Below are 11948 nucleotides of genomic sequence, written 5' to 3' on the forward strand. Positions count from 1 at the left end.
TTTAGAAATAATTTTCAGAATAATCGAATGGTAATTTTTTTATGATTTTCTATCGATTTCGGAACAGGGTACCTGATAACTAAAAACAAATAGATTGGTAAATCAGTTAAATTGTTTTGTGATATACATTCCTGATTTGTCGGGAATGATAACTTGCTTAAATATTATATGTTAATTCTGTGTGTATTTTTTTGTTTATACTTCTTTTTTCTCTTATCGTTTTCAGTTATTTTGTTGGTTATCCTTCATTTTTGTAAAAAAAAAAAGAAAAAAGTTATTGATAAATTATAATAATACTACATTATACGTACTGCACTTATGAATATCGACCGCTAAAGAATACGTGTCTTATTTGTTATTATATTTAATCGGTTTAAATGCTTTTATATTGTTGACATTACGGGTAGATTTCACTTTGTGTAATTTAAACTGGAACACTTTTATTTTTTAAGTATTTTTTCCAGGTCTACCTCTGTTACTGCTGCAGCAGCACAGCTGTAAACGGAAAGTTAAGCTACCGGCCAAAATTTTGGGTACCGGAGTTTTTGCAAACGTCAGCGTTTAAAAATCCCTTTTGTTCAAAAAAACAAACATAAAAGTTATAGAAAATTCCGAAAGATGAATTTACTTACGTAACCACTAATATTTACCAGTATTTTGATTATATCTCCGAACCGATTCAACATATATTCTTTAAAAATGGCTCAACAAATTTCTAGACATGGGGCATTGACAGCACTAAATTTCGGACAATAGTGAAGAACGGGAAGGGTTAGTTTTTCCATTTTTTATTTTTTTTTACTTTTTGTACAGCAGTAGTAGAAAATTGAGCTTTAGTAAGATAAAAGTACTTCTTATTAAGTTATTCAAAATTCCAAAGTTTTAAGTCGATCCGATTTATTGGTGGAGGGATATTCTACACTATTTCTATACTGCTTTAGCCTCATATCTCGAAAACCCGTCGACTAAAAAAACTTGAAATTTGGTTATAAATATCAAAACCTGATTTTCAACCTCATCGAACAGGGGTACATAACGGCACCTATATTGTTTCCGTCAACTACATTTTTTTTATCCTTGTTAAATAATATTGCACAAATTGGAGCAACTTATTGAAGTAAGTAATTATTCCGATAAATAAACTTTTGATCCCCAGAATACAAGGGGGCTGAATGGGACCCATATTTAGAATATCGTTTTTTTTTTAGACTTTAATTTTCAAGATTGAAAATAAAACTGTATCGAGTAATAATGTTGACGGTATAGGATTTTTTTAAATTTAAAAGGAGGTCCCATGGAACTCGATTAAGAATTAAAAAAATCTTGGATTTATTTTTAATAATTTCTGAAGCTTTATCTATTTTTCAAGTTGTGGCTGTTAATAAAATTGTTATACGAGGTAATTGTCAAGCAAGGAGGTCAAATGGGACACGGATTTCTTTACTAAAACTTTGAAATTTTTAGGGGTTACACTCTAAATACATTATAATTTTGATGATAAAATTTAATTTAGTCGAGAGGGTAAAGTTAGACCTACATTTTTTTTACGAGACTTTTTTAATATTCGTGTTATCAGTACGTTAAGTGTAAAGATGATCTTTGCGGCCTAAGTTTGTCTTTGCTTGTGTATGTATTATTATTTTTTAAAATTAAGGCTTTTTCAGTTACCTTATTTAGATATATTGTCAAATTATTAATACTAAAATCCATAAAAAAAAATAAATCTAACAAAAAATTGCCATAGTGTCCAAACTGAGGTTTAGAATTATCTAAAACTAATTTTGACAAAATTTGACGATTTTTTAGAAAGTTACCATGATTTGGTATCCATTTCGGTCGTGCCTAAAAATTAAAAAAAAATTCTTAGAAGTTTCTTAACAGAATCTCTTATCGTTAGTAAAGTTTGACAAGATTATCGGTGTAGAAAAAACCAATAGTTTTCTAGGAAATTCTTTAAAAAACAAATAATAATTAATGGGTAATTATATGTAATTATCATTAATAACTAAATACATTATTTAACTTCTAAAATTCCCATAAAAGTTTCATGTATATTCCGTATTTCGTTAAAATAAAATTGTCTTGGGAGAGACGAATCTGTTGAAAAATTATTTCTTCGCACTGATTTTTTTGTTGGAATTTCAACTCTCTCTAAAAAAATTCCACTATAAATCGATTGCTTTAAATCATATTTTAACAAATGAAATTTCATTAAAAAAATACTTACTAATTATTTACGGAAATAATGATTTTTGATATAATAATGATTTGTATAAAAAACAATTTAAAAATCAAAATCGTAAAATTTCTCTGTATATGTGTTAGGTGTCGTAACCAAAATCAGGCTGACGGCAATTTAATAAGAGACATCTTACTCTTGGAAGTGGCAGAACAATTATCAAGAATAATAAGCACTCGATGCCAAATCTAGTAAGAAAGTGTTTTCTCGTCGCTTTCTTCATCGAGCCGACCAAATATTTTATCGCATATCAGCACGGCAAGCCGGACAAAATGCGGTTGATATTCAGTCTTGCAAATGACACTTGGTTTACCACAAAAATGGTTGCACGATACACATTGTCATGACCGTTGATACCCAAGTCGGTACTTCGTTTCATTAACATATACTGCATCCAGGTACTTGGGTATCCTCTGCTTCTTCCTTCCTTTTTATATCCTTTAGATCTATGATCACGTTCCGAGGTCTTTCAACTAGGTCTTTGCTTTATGGTTTCCCGCGCTTTGACTCATTCTATATAAATGAGCCATAGCGCGGTATTTTCTTACCCCTTTTTTTAATTGTTTTATTAATTCACCATATAAGCTGGAACCTTGTGCATAAGAATATGAAATGGAAATTTTTTAGCGTATGAAAAATTCCATGCCTGACCGGGAGTCGAACCTGAGACCTCCAGATGAAAGGCCGATACACTACCACTCCACCACGGAGTCACTTTATTCTTCCTTGTTAATAATTTATCTTTTCTGAATGCTGAATAAAAATGCGTTTTCTGCTACATACGTATAGTAGTACAGGTTTATTGATTTTTATTTACGAATGTTAGTTTGATGAGGAAGTATTTCAGAAAATATTGATTTATTAATGATAGCATTTAGAATGCTTTATGCATTGATAAAAATTTAACCCATTTTTGATCATCATTTTGTCTTAATGTTCGGTCGATATTAATACCGTTTGCATTTTTGAACTTTTCTAGAACGTGTATAAAAAGTCGTTTTGAACGTTATGGGCTCTCCGTGCATAGTACGATATACGAACAAAAATGGACACGCGCTTAGCCTTTGGGTCAATATTGCATTAGATACACCATAATCTCCTACAAACCCCGGGAGTGATGGTTCACGCTCTCCGCTGAAACTCGCAGCGTCGTTCTTCACCTCATTAGGTAACTATTTTATTCTATTCTTCGGCTACTTAGATGTTGCATTAACTAAAGCAACGATCTACTACTGTTCATCCACCGTTAGAAATTAAAGGCCAGGAACCCTTACCACGCCCACCAGTAAGATGCATATACGAATCCTTTCTGTTACAGGCCCGCCATAAGCAACGGAGTTTTGTTGAAGACGGACTTGGTTCGGGACTCATTAACGACTAACAGATACCAAATACTATCTCATTTTGTCATCCGATTTACCGCGCAGGAGGAACCTCTTTGCCGATGAGCAACCGATCACTAAGACCTTACGCGGGGTTGTATTAAGGTGTGGTCTTCAGAGACAAGGCAGAAGCCACCATCCTCATAAAATCGGGTTCAAATACGAGACGACCTGGATTTGACTTTAATGCCTATCCTAAGCGATTAGAGTCACAGATATCAGTTGTTTGATACAATAAACGTTTTGACTAATATGACATTATGACCATATCACCGAGGAGAGGTGGTAGAGAACCAGTTATTTAATGAACATATAACTAGAAAAAGCTATTGTACTTCAGATGCTTTATATGTGTGTTAGCAGTGAAGGAGACAGAGATTTAGTTTTAAGCAATAAATGAATATTCTCCTTTCTTTGATAAGTAGCACTGAAAATGTGTGCGTTGCTGTAGTAGAAAATTCTATTTATTTGTACTAAGTTTTAATATCTGTATCGGTTTTTTTAAATATAGTTTTTAAATTTCATTTTTGAGTCATGAATTTCTATTTAAAATGAACTACAGATATTAATACGAGGAAAACGCTACCAAAATATAGAACTACTAATTATTTATTTTATTTGGTTAAGGTTGAATGAAATGTAAAGCGATTACTGGTGTTGACATTGTTTACAATATCTCGGGGTTTTTAATAAACCGGAAACTCCAGATCAATCAGATCATTGAAATTCTATTACATGATATTTCCCTGTAGTTCAGGGAAAATTTTTCTTAAAAAAAGTTTTTATTTATAATAATCTGAAAATAAGTTAATATTGTATTTATTCGTTTTATACAATCAATACTGGAAATATCTCTTTAATTAATTTTACTCTGTAATTTATGCTAAATATTTATGGTATTTATCTAAACAAACAATTCGAAATGGAATTGTTGAATAATTACGTCACTTATGGAGGGCAGAGATCTTAAACGTGCAGTCGGTCTCGTGAGGCTGAGAAGTAGTTGCTAGCAGACCAAAATAGAATGAAATGCTTATATAAGTTACTCAGGATTTATTTGTAGGAAGGAGCATTCTCTTAGAGATACATGTCACACCCCACGCGCCAGTGTTGCAGCTATAATGCAAATATAACAATATTCATCTACTTTCTTCTAGTATATTTTATAATAAAATAGATTATCGATATTAATTTTAAAAGAATGCTATTTAATTATGATTATATTTACATTTTTTCTTCGATTTTACAAAAATAATGGAAGAATTGTATAACTGATAAACTCCTTAATTTATATAGTGTTTGATTCCTAATTAATCGTTTGATAGCTTTGTTATCATCCGTGAATCTATTTAACGTATTGTGGAACAAATCCTACTACTGATTTAAATCTGATCATTTTATCAGATTTGAAAATATTGACAAATTTATTTTAGGATTATTAAAAACTCAAACATTTTTTAAATCAAGTTTATTTTGTATTTCAAAAGGTTCGAATATTATTTATTATTGTTAATGCAAAAATAAATTTTTTACCATTTAGAAAAAATTAACGGACCTGAAAAATTAAGATATTTAAATTGAAAGTTTTACAAATTAGATAAATGCAAATAGTTTACTAACAACTTCGCTTTTCTCATAAAATTTCATTTGATTTTTTTCTTGGGTTAAAATTGCTTTTGTATTAAGGTTTCATTACCCGGAATGTAAATCTAAAATGAAGCAAAATGTATTTGAGTAATTATTTGTACAGTAAATTTTCTTTCTGTGAATGTATTGTATTTATTTTGCTTTCCACGTATGGAAAAAAAATTAAAATAAATTTGATTTTCTTCGAGAACAAAGTTCTGAGAAACATTTTCGGGGTGGTGCAAGAAAATGGGATATACAGCAGAAGGAAATGAATGGACTTTCATTAGCTATTCAAGGAAGTGGGTTTTCCTAGAAGCAACAAATGATAAGAAAACAATTCATCGGCTAGGATATAAAGTGAAGAGGGATGAAGAAAGATTTATTAACAGTTTTTTTAGCGTCCCTCTCCTTTCTTTTCTGTCAGTTCTTTTTTAAGTCTTTCACTGGTCTTTTCCTAAATTCTTTTGTTATTACACTTTTTTGTTTTTGAGCTTCTTAAAATAGATCCTCTTTCCTGAGATTTCGTTTAATCTTTTCTTGATGAATACCCAATTTCATAAGTCCACACATTCTATTCCCGCTTTGTTTACTTTTTTCACAATATACGCTTTTATTTTTTTATACCTAGATAAAAGAAGAAGATTTTCTTGGGAATCGATCACTAATTTTTAAAATTTGGCTTATAAAAGAGAGTTCCATCTCGTGCATTATTTCTTTAAATTTCTGATTTAGCTTTTTGTGAGGGCAGAGTTTGTACAGGTGTCCGGACTACGGGTATCCAAAAGTAATGGTCTATATTTAGAAAACCAGTCTTCGTAATCTCTTAAACGTAGGCTCAATCAACAGGAAATATCTCTAAGATTTGTTCTGTATTCTCTCAAGGTCAGTGGAATACGCATGCGTAGGCAAGCCGACTCACAATGTAATTGTAGTCAGTAGCAGTCTGTCAGATGTGGAACCAACAGCAAAAGTTCAGTGCGTGCTTTGGTTAGCGTAGTTTCAATCAGTTATGCGTGTTCAACCGCGTGTTCGAACTGAATGGAATATTGATGCTCCTATATCCAATCTATTCGTCAGTGGGATAAGACTTTAAAAGCGTCTGAAAACTTGGTTTCACAAACTGTAAATCATCCAAAATGTTTAGTTAGTGATGAGACTGTGGATTATGTACGCGATGCATTCGCTGCCAGTCCTGGAAAGTCAATTAGGTGGGCTAGATACGAACTTCAAATTCCTCGTTCCACTGTTCACGATATTGTTGTGAGCGGCTCCGTTTGGAGCGTGTAAGTTAAACTCCGTCATCACATTAAACCAAATGATTGCCGTCTACGATATCAGTTTGCTGCAGAAGTAAGGGACCGTGTCGAAAACAATCCTAATTATCTTGATTTGTTGTTATTTAGTGATAAGGCAATCTTTCATACGCGTGGGAAAGTTAACAGAGACAATTGTCGAATTTGAGGTACTGAAAACCCCCATACAGTTGTCGAAAATAAACGGAATGTACCGAAAGTCAATATCTGGTTAGGACTACACAAAAATGGCGTCATCGGTCCTTTATTTTTCATGGAACCTATTGTGACAGAACACACGTACCTTGAAATGCTCGAGAACTTTGCTGTTCTTCAGATTCCTGCAGGCTTCAGTTTCACACACCTTCATCGAGATGTTACCATGTTCTTGAACAACACTTTCCTCGGATGTTGGATCGGACGAGGAGGTCCAATTTTATAGCCACCTAGATCTCCAGATATCATTCCTTTGGATCTTTTGCTTCGGCATTTATTAACAATTGTATGTAACATAGAAACATTCGAGAGTTGGACGATTTAAAGCAGAAAATAGTTGAAGCTCTTGGTCTAATAACGCCGCTATACTTGGCTATACTTGAACACTACGTAGATCGTAGATATAGGAGTTCTTTTGTCTTGTTGGGTTTCAATTAACCACGCATGTCAGGAATGGTCGATCTGACTGTACAAGACTACACTTCATTTACATTCATACATATCATCCTCATTTATCGTCTGAAGTAATACCTTACGATGATGCCGGAGGCTAAAACAGAAAAAGAGAGAGGATATATGAGTTGCAGTAGGTCTGGCTGAACGTCATTTGACAGTTGGCAGTTGATGCTAGTATATGTGCAAAAAGTGTTGGAATTCTTATACTCAGACATAAGGTGCAAAAAGATGAGTGAACTTTCTGCAAAGCTGTACTACATTTTAAAACTTTATTTCGATAAAGGCGCAAATGCTGCACAGATCCGTGAAGAAGGGCATGAAGGGCTATTTCTGAGCAAAATACTTAATCAAAAGCAACAACTAAAAGTGATTTAGTCACGTTTGTTCTGGAAATCTCGATATCCAAGTTGCTCTCGCAATGGGCGACCAGTTACAGAAAAAGTGAATGATATTTTGGTAAAAGTCGAGAAAGACCGTCATGTAAGCAAACAGCCATAACATTGTCAATCCGTTTCCAAACAGTGTCAAACCACTTAGAGAAAGCTGGCTACAAAAAGAAGCTCGACGTTGGTGACACATGATCTGAAAGAAAAATGTACTCGATCGAATTTCTATCTGCGAATCTCTATTGAAACGTAACGAAATCGAGCCATTTCTGAAGCGGTTCATCATGAATGATGAAAAGTGGATAACCTACGATAACAATGTGCGAAAAAGATCGTGGTCGAAACGAGGAGAAGCTCCACAGTCTGATCAAAGTCCACACTGACGCCCAGGAAGGTTATGCTGTGTGTTTGGCGGGATTCGGAAGGGCATCGTGCATCACGAGCTGCTGCTGCCAGGCAGAACGATAGACTCAGACCTACACTGTCGACAATTAGCGCGATTGTACCTAGCAATTCAAAAGAAACGGCCAGAATTGGTCAACATAAAGGGTGTCGTATACCACGCTGACAATGCTAGACATCTTTAACGTTCCGTCAGAAATTAAGAGAACTTGACTGGGAGGTTTTAATGCATCCACCGTGTAGCCCGGACCTGTCACTGACAGACTATCATTTGTTTCGGCCTCTAAAGAACACCCTGAACGGTGTTAAGTTTGTTTCAAAAGAGGTCTGGGAAAACTACTTGTCACAATTTTTTAACCAGAAACCACAGTTCTATAGCGACGGAATTATGGTATTGCCGGAAAAATGGCAGAAGTTTATCAAAAATGGTGTATATGTAGTCTCATAATAATATATTCCAATAATAATAAATGAATTCTCAATTTTGGCCTCCAAAGACACAGTACTTTTTAGACAACCAAATTATAATAGATTACTTTTGTACTGAATAAATTATCACTAGGTTAAACTCGGTGAAAATTTTTATTAATTCAAAAAATAAATAATAATAATAATAACAAAAAATATTTCATTTTATTTATTTATTTTTTTTTAGATATTAATATAAGTAAACGAATAAGAGAATAAATTAGCTTGAAATGACAAAAAGTAATTTTAAAATTCGCTACTGGTGGTGGAATTAAATTTTTAGCTCTATAGAAATACCAAAAAATTTCAACAACGTTGTTGCCTCTTTTAAAAATAATTTTTTAAAAGTAATTCTACCTCGTATAATATAGCATAATTTTATTTGTATAACAGTTTCCTCACGTAATGTCTGTGTGTATGTGTATATACTTGCGCGTGGGGGAGAACGCGTTTATATGTTGTTTTTTTTTTAATACAAGATTAGGATGTTTTTAATTAAAATAATAATTCTATATTTGTATTTATCGTTTAAATTTTAATCTAAATATTTCTTATTGATAACAAGCTCGAAAATTCTTCATTTATATATATATATATATATATATATATTTTTTTTTAAATTAGAATATTTGTATGTATGAATTTACTCTTTGTACCTTACCATTGAATTCAATTTTAGCACAGGAGGCGTGGTGCGGGGGAGGAGGTAGCAAGAATCGGCGTAGTTGGTGGGGAACCTCTGTGACGCTTATACTAGTCTTTTAATGGTGAGCTGAGAACTATTCGCGCTGTCCGTGCACTTTAGAACCGGCGTGTTTAGTTCAGTGTTGGGTGTGTGGATACGTGAAACAGAATGTGGTCTTCTCAACTCAACATGCTTTCAGGTAGTCATTTTCAATTTTAAAATATTTATTTGTTATTTAATATAACTGAATGATTTTTGCTCGATTACTTTAACTTTTTTGTTTAAATACTCTCTTTAAAAAATATACATAGTTTCCTTATTCAGTTATAAGTACCTTTTTCTTTTTAACTAATCCAAAATTGTGTCGTTATTTTCAATTTTTTACTGAAAATGTTTACGTTACATATTTTTTTATAATGTTCTAAAACAAATTAAAAATTATATTTTTATTGCCATTCAAGCATATTTCATATAATTATATAATTTTCCGTGGTTTATCATTAAAATAATTACTTTTATATTAAAAAATACTAAATTATTCAATATTTTACTTAAAATCTTATCGTATTGAAAATTAAATAACCCTATCATTAACACGTGTATAAATGAGAATATATCATCAATCATTTAGGTAAGTTTTTTTAAAATAGACTTTTAACAATTTTCGTGAATTTTATCTTTAAATAGATTTATAAAAATATCATTTAATTTTAAAAAAATGATTCATGATTTTTCTCTGTTAATTTTTTTTTTAATTTAATATTTATAGAAATAATTATATTAATAAGAAAAAATAAATAGATTGTAAATTTATGGTTATTAGTAAAAATATATTATATTACTCTGTTTAAAATTTTAATTTACTTTATTTGGCTTCGCAAATTGAGGATTATTTTCGGTTGCCATCATGTTAGCTTACGCTCGGTTTTATTTATAGAAATGCAAAACTAATCTCGGATTAAAATATTGTACAAGCATTTACCTTATTATATACTTGTTAATTTTTAGGAATAAGCTTTACCTATTTATAAATTTTTATTAATAAATATTTAATTCGTTTTTTTTTTCATTTTCTTATATATATATATATATATGTGTATGTGTGTGTGTGTGTGCGCGAGAGAGAGAGAGAGAGAGCGCGCGTGTGTGTGCGCGTGCGCCGCGCACACTTATGTGTTTTTATAGTTAATAATTTTTAATTTTATAGTAAATAAATAAATAAATAAATACGAAATGTATTTTTAATTAAATTAATTTACATCAACTGAATAATTTTCTGTTCAATAATTCTAAATTTTGTTAAGTAATATTGTAAAAATTATTTATAAAATTATAAATATATTTTTTTCTTATACGAAAACTAAATAAAATGGAAAAACAATCTTTTTTAATAATATTTAACATGTTCTTAATTAATTAAACCAATTTTTTTTTATATTAACACCCATTTTTATGAAAAAAAAAATACTGTTTATTATGTGCAACGGAGATTATTACAAAATAAAATAAATAAATAAAAAAAATAGGTGTATTTTAAAGGAATTAAGTCCGTGTTAATTGTAATTTTTTACAAAAATTGAAATTTAACCTAATCAATTTTTTCTGAAATTTATGTAATTTATTGTTTCATTTAATTATTTTTTTCCATTTAAAATAACATTCAGTAATAAAAACAAATATTAAAGTATTCTTTATTTTAATAAAATTTAAATGTGATTTAATATATAAAAAAAGAAAGTATACATAAAATTTTGTTTTCTTGTAAAATAAATTTAAAAAAAAAGTTAATTCTATGGAAGACCAATAATGCGTGTTACTTAAATTTATAAAATATGTAATGCAGTATCTGCAAAATAAATATATTACAACGTACGTAGATTACTTAATAATTAATTCTGTATAAAAAATTATATCATGAATATAAAGGTATATTGAAATTAAAATCTCTACAAATAACTTCTAATTCATATCTGTAGAAAATATAAACGGATCGACATGTCAGTCGAAGTCGGTTGTCCGATACCTGATTTATTGAAATTCATATTCGTATTCTAGAAATTGCATTAAAAATAAATACCTATTAGAATTTATATATAATATAAAATTTTCGTAGCCTCAGTATCAAAGTCTCTTCCTATAATTAATTTGCATTAATTGTATTCGGGCTTTACTCCTTTATAAATAAATACTTTTAACATATTGGATTTTTCTGATTAAGAACATTAATTTTTTCCACGCATGTTACTATATTCAATACGAAGGCCTATGAATATATTTATGCTGAAGGACAGAAAATTGTTTACCAGAAAAGTATATAAATATATATATATTTTTTTATAAGTAAAGATTCTGGGAAAGAAACTGTAAAACGATAACGTAGCGTCGTTGTAAAAATTGACATCCGGTTTTTCGGTGTATTACGAACTATATTTTAATTTAGAAATTTGTTTTTATTTTTATATATTTTTATTTGCAAAAAAATCTGTTTATATAATTTAAAATAATTTCTTAAGCTCATTGATTAGTTTGATATAACGATGAAAATATTATAACCTGTGATGAAGTCGCGGTAATATAAACTAGTGTGAAATGATTTATAATAATAATAATTTTTCGTGGTATTGGTAAATAGTTTAGTTTATTGTACCTTTGTCATGTATTAATCGTATTAATAAAAAAATAAATAAAAAGTAGATACGGATAATATGTGTGAATTTTCAGTTTTGTTTGTAAATAAAAATGTTTTATCATAAATAAGAGATTTACGATGTATGTTTTTTCGTTAGTTTTTTT

General features: G+C 30.3%; 1 protein-coding gene across 49 annotated transcripts in view; it reads left to right on the forward strand.

Annotated features, from left to right (window-relative positions):
* The first annotated feature begins 9194 nt into the window (after positions 1-9194).
* Positions 9195-11948, forward strand: part of bt (projectin protein bent) — a 432362-nt gene continuing 429608 nt past the window's right edge. For all 49 annotated transcript variants that reach the window (XM_075363582.1, XM_075363597.1, XM_075363590.1 and 46 more), the window contains exon 1: positions 9195-9354. The gene's annotated coding sequence lies outside the window, so the exon portion shown is untranslated. The remainder of the gene's footprint in view (positions 9355-11948) is intronic.

This window comes from Lycorma delicatula, chromosome 4 (genome assembly GCF_047948215.1).
Source record: "Lycorma delicatula isolate Av1 chromosome 4, ASM4794821v1, whole genome shotgun sequence".
Classification (NCBI taxonomy): domain Eukaryota; kingdom Metazoa; phylum Arthropoda; class Insecta; order Hemiptera; family Fulgoridae; genus Lycorma; species Lycorma delicatula.